Source organism: Geotrypetes seraphini, chromosome 2 (assembly GCF_902459505.1).
Source record: "Geotrypetes seraphini chromosome 2, aGeoSer1.1, whole genome shotgun sequence".
Classification (NCBI taxonomy): domain Eukaryota; kingdom Metazoa; phylum Chordata; class Amphibia; order Gymnophiona; family Dermophiidae; genus Geotrypetes; species Geotrypetes seraphini.
Genome location: NC_047085.1, coordinates 341,216,932 through 341,224,077, shown reverse-complemented (window position 1 = coordinate 341,224,077; position 7,146 = coordinate 341,216,932).

Below are 7,146 nucleotides of genomic sequence, written 5' to 3'. Positions count from 1 at the left end.
CCTCCCTGCCTTCCAGCTTTTGTCCCAAAATTGTGCCCCTCCCAACTATGTCCCAACACACTCCTTCCTCCCCCTGTCCTCCTTTCTCCCTTTGTACCAGATCATGTCCCCTCTCTCCCTTACTTGCTCGAGCCGCCCTCGCTTCCTTCAGGACCATCTAGTGGGCTGCTCCTTCTGCCTTCAGCTACAGTTGTTGCAGGGACATGCGGGCAGCGGTTCACAAGCTGCAAGTGGCTGACCTACAAGCCTTCCCTCTGACATGAGTTCTGACGTCGGAGAGAAGGTTTCGGGGTCAGCTACGTGCAGCATGAAAGAGCCACTGACGCGTCTTTCCAACAAGTATCACTGAAGGCAGGAAGGAGGTACATGGGATCCCCTGCTGCCCTTAAGGCTTTCCTCCGTCAGCTCCGGCATCAGAGGGAAGCCTTCTGGGTCAGCTTCGGAGGAGGGGTAGCGGGCAGAAAGGAGGAATCCCCAGCAGCGAATTCGGCAGAGGGGGGTGGGTGGGCAGGCAATATCCTTGGCGGTGGTGGTGACCAGTGCCTTGTACCCCCAAGCAGCTTGTGTACCCCTAAGGATGTTCAGAAATGCTACCCTAGACTCTGCCCACCCGTGTTCAGAAATGCTACCCTAGACTCTGCCCACACCATGCCTCTAACATGCCCCGTTGAGATTTAGATGAATTACTGCATAGATATCCATCTAGAAATTAGATTTAAAAAATACCGAATTGGAAGGGTTTGCAAGAAAAACTTCCATCTGCCCCTTTATGCCCCTTTTTGGATGTTTTTCTCTTTTGAAAATGAGCCCTAAAGTTAATCAATATCAGAAACCATAATTTACAGCTCCTGCCTTAATTATCACTTCAGCACTTGTGACAGGCAGCTCTTTTTCTTCTTCCTTTAAGAACATAAGAACATAAGCAGTGCCTCCGCTGGGTCAGACCACAGGTCCATCCTGCCCAGCAGTCCGCTCCCGCGGCGGCCCGAACAGGTCACGGCCTGTCTGAGTCACCAGAAGGGGCCCCCTTGCCACCTTGGTTTCCCATTGAGTCTTATCTTCCCATCGAAGTCCTAACCCTCCGGTCTTGCACATGCACGACCTGGTTGGATTTCTATACTTATTACTTGGTTTGCTTTCTATACCTGTGTTACATCCCAGCACCTCTCTCAGTATCCCACGATCCCCCTATCCCTCAGGAATCCGTCCAATCCCTGTTTGAATCCCTGTACCGTACTCTGCCTGATCACTTCCTCCGGTAGCGCATTCCAAGTGTCCACGACCCTTTGGGTGAAGAAAAACTTCCTTGCATTTGTTCTGAACCTATCTCCCTTCAGTTTCTCCGAATGCCCCCTCGTGCCTGTTGACCCCTTCAGCCTGAAGAATCTGTCCCTATCCACCCTCTCTATGCCCCTCATGATCTTGAAGGTCTCTATCATATCTCCCCTGAGCCTCCTTTTTTCCAGAGAGAAGAGCCCCAGCCTATCCAACCTCTCGGCGTATGAGCAGTGTTCCAGCCCTCTTACCAGTTTCGTTGCTCTCCTTTGGACTCTCTCAAGCACTGCCATGTCCTTCTTGAGGTACGGCGACCAATATTGAACGCAGTATTCCAGATGTGGACGCACCATAGCTCGATACAATGGCATGATGACTTCCTGCGTCCTGGTTGTTATGCCCCTCTTTATGATGCCCAGCATCCTGTTGGCTTTTTTCGAGGCTGCTGCGCACTGTGCAGATGGCTTCAGTGATGCATCCACCAGCACACCCAAGTCTCTCTCAAGACTGCTGTCTCCCAATAATGTCCCCCCCAATTTGTATTTGAACAACGGGTTCTTTTTCCCTATATGCATGACCTTGCATTTTTCCACGTTAAAGCGCATTTGCCATTTGTTTGCCCTGTCTTCCAGCTTGTCCAGGTCCCTTTGCAGGTCCTCACACTCCTCCCTAGACCTAACTCTGCCGCACAGTTTGGTATCGTCTGCAAATTTTATAACCTCGCACTTTGCCTCTTTTTCCAGGTCATTGATAAATATGTTGAAGAGTAACGGCCCTAGCACCGATCCCTGTGGCACACCGCTTGTGACTCCCCGCCAGTCAGAGTATTGTCCCTTTACTCCGACCCTCTGCAGTCTACCCGACAACCAGTGCTCGATCCATCTGTGCACATCCCCTCCCACCCCGTGGTTCCACAGTTTCCTAAGCAGCCTTTCATGTGGCATCTTGTCGAAAGCCTTTTGAAAATGAAGGTAAATGATGTCTATAGGTTCCCCATTGTCCACCCGACAGCTTATTCCCTCAAAGAAGTACAGAAGGTTCGTTAAGCATGACCTTCCCTTACAGAATCCATGCTGGCTTGTTCTCAGTAGGCCATATCTCTCGATATGATCGCAAATACCATCCTTGATCATAGCTTCCACCATCTTCCCTATAATTGAAGTCAGGCTCACCGGCCTGTAGTTTCCGGGGTCATCCCTCGATCCCTTCTTGAAGATAGGTGTGACATTCGCCAATTTCCAGTCCTCTGGTACCTCTCCAGCTTTCAAGGATAGGTTGCAAACATGCTGGATTGTGCCCGCTATTTCTTGTCTTAGTTCTTTCAGAACCCTTGGGTGGATCCCGTCCGGGCCCGGCGATTTGCCGCATTTTAACCTGTCTATCTGCTTGAGGACATCCTCCTTACTTACCTCTATGTGTTCTAATTTTTCAGCCTGTTCCCCATTCATGCAAGTCAGCTGCATCCTTCTACAAATCTGCATGGGCGATCAACCTAGATGCACATTTGGTATGGACAAGACTTCACTATCGTCCTCCTTCTGCATCCCTCCTGCACTGGAAACTACAACCTGCCAGTTGGAGGAGATAGTTTTCTTCAGACTATTTGACTACAAGGCAATGAATTTATAATACTAATTTTATAGTTGTTTATGATTGCATTTTATGGATGATTTTATTTTGTTTAACATGGGGGGGGTGGAGTTGTCTCACGAAGTTGGGGATTTAAAATCCACTTTGAATTTTCAAGAGTTTTAGCAGAATAAAAATGCACTTTTAAATAGAATTAAATTTCTCATCATTCTTCCTTTTCATTGTCTTCCAAGAACTTAGAAATTACCATTGTCATGACCCTGTCAATTCAGTAGCTTAACATCCTCGCTTTTTATAGACCACTCATCTCTTATCTATTCTCCACTTTTTCACTCCCTCTACAGTCTTTTCTTTTTTATTGCCTTACATTCAGTGCATTAAAAAGTTAGGGGGGAAGGGGATGGCAGAAAGTATTTCAGGCTGTTTATTCCCTCTATATTCTATTCATATAGGGGAAAATTCTATAAATTGTGCTTAAAAATTAGTGCCAGAAAAAAAACATCTGTATTACAGAATTGCAAAGGGACTTGAACAAATTGGGGGAATGGGCGGCGAGATGGCAGATGAAGTTCAACGTTGAGAAATGTAAAATATTGCATGTTGGAAACAGAAACCCGAGGTACAACTATACGATGGGAGGGATATTATTGAATGAGAGCAACCATGAAAGGGACTTGGGGGTAATGGTGGACATGACAATGAAGCCGACGGCACAGTGCGCAACAGCCGCTAAGAAAGCAAATAGAATGCTAGGCATAATCAAGAAGGGTATTACAACAAGGACAAAAGAAGTTATCCTGCCATTGTATCGGGCGATGGTGCGCCCGCATCTGGAATACTGCGTCCAATATTGGTCTCCGTACCTTAGGAAGGATATGGCGTTACTCGAGAGGGTTCAGAGGAGAGCGACACGCTTGATAAAAGGGATGGAAAACCTCTCATACGCTGAGAGATTGGAGAAACTGGGTCTCTTTTCCCTGGAGAAGAGGAGACTTAGAGGGGATATGATAGAGACTTATAAGATCATGAAGGGCATAGAGAAAGTAGAGAAGGACAGATTCTTCAAACTTTCGAAAAATAAAAGAACAAGAGGACACTTGGAAAAGTTGAAAGGGGACAGATTTAAAACGAATGCTAGGAAGTTCTTCTATACCCAACGAGTGGTGGACACCTGGAATGCGCTTCCAGAGGGAGTAATAGGGCAGAGTACAGTACAGGGGTTTAAGAAAGGATTGGACAATTTCCTGCTGGAAAAGGGGATAGAGGGGTATAAATAGAGGATTACTGCACAGGTCCTGGACCTGTTGGGCCGCCGCGTGAGCGGACTGCTGGGCATGATGGACCTCAGGTCTGACCCAGCAGAGGCATTGCTTATGTTCTTATGTTCTTATGTACAGATATACAATCAAGGGTATAGTATAATGAAGAAGCAGTTTGTCAACTATCAGAAACAGGAATCTAAAACTATAGGAAGACCCTACAAAGAGATTATTGAGTGAGATTAAGGAATTGATCAACAACGCAGCAAAGATAGGTATGTTGATCAATAAAGAAAGTAGATTCCTGGTGGAAGAACATTCAAGGACTCCCAAAATATATTTTGTCCTGAAAATTCATAAAAATAAGAACACCCCGAGGTCGGCCAATTTTCTCAACCTCTATCAAAATGTATTGATAATCTCTTAAAACCACAGATTGGAAAAAATATCCTCTTATTTGAAGGATTCTTCACATTTATTAAGGATCTTAGATGAATTGGGAGAAATGCAGGAACCATTCTGGCTGGCCACAAGAGATGTGGTCTCATTATACACAAATATTCCACAGCATGGAGAATTAGAGATCATCACTCACATTCTAAATAATAGTGAGATACTAAGAAGATTGTCCATAGACTTTTTTCAGGCTTTGGCTACCGTACTTTGGTTATAAAGGAAAATTATTTTAGGTTTTCATGGAATTTTTATAAGCAGCTTCAAGGGGACGCCATGGGTGCTACCTTGGCACCAGCAATGGCAACATTATACAGGCAGGCCCCGGGTTAAGAATGAATTATGTTTTTAAAGATGTTTCCAAGTTTATTTGTCACTTGATATACCATCTATCAAATAATACCTAAACAGTTCACATTAATTTTATAATAAATTACAACTAAAAAGAAATAAAAGCAATATTAAATAAAATAATATAACTGGCGTTTACGAACCAAAATATACTGACTGTGTCCAAGAGGAAAAGGGGGAAGGGGGAATACAAAATACATTGAGACAGAAAATAAAAGAAAAGGGAAGGGAGGGGGAGGGAGGGAGGGGAAAGGAAAATACAGAAGAAAGAAGATCACTTCTTGGAACACATTTATTAGTTTCTGCTGGAGTGTTTGGCATTCTCTGCATGAGGAGTCTGATCTCAAGTGTTGAAGGCATCCTTAAAGAGAAGAGTTTTGATCTTGGATTTGAATTTTTCTAAGGAAGGTTCTAATCTGATGTTTAATGGTTGAGCGTTCCAAAGAGAAGGTGCGGTAACCGAGAAAATAGCTTTGTAGGTTGTATCATAGAATATATCGCACAATGATGGAATTACTAGTAGATTTTGATTATTAGACTGGAGTGATCTGGATAAGTATAGGGAATCAGATATTTGTCGATGAAAGCTGGAATATTTGTGTGTCTAGTTTTATAAGTAAGCAGGAGTATGTTATACGATGTGTAATGGGCATCACGGAGAAAAGGGGTAACATGGTCACATTTTTTTGCTCTATAAATAAGTTTTACTGCTGTGTTTTGCAAGATTTTAAGTCAACGTATTTCTTTCTGTATTATGCCCTGGTACAAAGAAATGGCTAAGGAATGAATAAGGATGTTTATGGAGGGTGGGTCATGGAGTGAGGTTATTGATTGTATAAGTCTTAGTTTGTAGAAGCACTTCTGGATAACTGTGCTGATTTGCTTGTGGAAGGTAAGATTTTTGTCAAGGATGATCCCCAAAAGTTTGGCCTTATATCTATTTGAATAGGGGTGGATTCTATACAGATTGGCAGACATGGGTTTTCTTTATCTGAAGTTGGGAATAATATGCCTTTGGTTTTTGATATGTTCAATGCAAGTTTATTAAGATTAAGCCAGGCGCGGATTTTGCTTAGTTTGGAGTTTATTTCTAGAACCTCTTCGGTGACTTCGGAATTCAGAGAATGGAGTAGTTGGATATCATTTGCATATGCAAAAACCATAAATCCTATAGATTGGGCAAGAGTAAGCAGAGGGGCTAGAATAATAATAATAACTTTATTCTTTTATACCGCCATTACCAAAGGTTCTAGGCAGTTTACACTAAAAAGAGCTGGACAATCAGCGAAATACAATAGAAATACAGATATATTGTAAAATACAGTTTCAATGTAAAACTCTCATTAAGTAATAAACTTACCGAACAGAGTGGTCTTAATTAATTTCTGAATAGAACAATAAGATAACATAGCTTGTTGAATACATTTACCTAGTCAAGACTGCTGTCTACCAGCTTGAAACGCTAGGGTCCTATCTAAGAAGGTCTTATATCTACACCCATTGATTTTTGGATAAGCAAATAAGTAAAAATTTCTAGTTTCCCTTGATGGTCTATACAACACAAAATGAGAAAAAAGGTAAGCTGGTGACAATTCCGATATCAACTTAAAGCAGATAGAAAGATGTTGAAGAGTAGCGGTGAAAGAATAGATCCCTGAGGGACTCCATAGGTCTGAGAGACGGTTGCAGATACTGTGTTATTAAAGCTTACTTTATAATTTTGGAAATATGAAGAGAACCAGTTTAGTACCATATCAGAAATACCAGTGGATTGAAGTCTCTTGAGGAGTAAAGTGTAATCAATTTTCAAAAGCCTCTGTAAGGTCCAATGATATCAATAGGATCAACTTACGATGATCCCTGAAATAGTGGATATCTGTAGTTAAGCCAATTAAGGAGCGTTCTGTGGAATAGTGAGATTGGAAACCGGTTTGATTAGGATGGACAGCATTAGTTTTTCCAGGAAGGAAGAGAGTTGGTTGAATACCAGTTTTTCTGTAAGTTTGGATATGAAGGAGAAGTTTGCAGTAGGACGATAGAGCATTGATCTTCTGAGGAGTTTGCTAGTTTGAGTTTGGGGAATACAGTGGCTAATTTCCATGGCCTGGACATGGTTCCTGTGGAAAGGCTTTTTAGATATCATCTCTTAAAGATATGGACCGAATATGGAAAAAACGTATGGTTCTATAGTTATTGTCTAGTGCAGGGGAAGGCAATT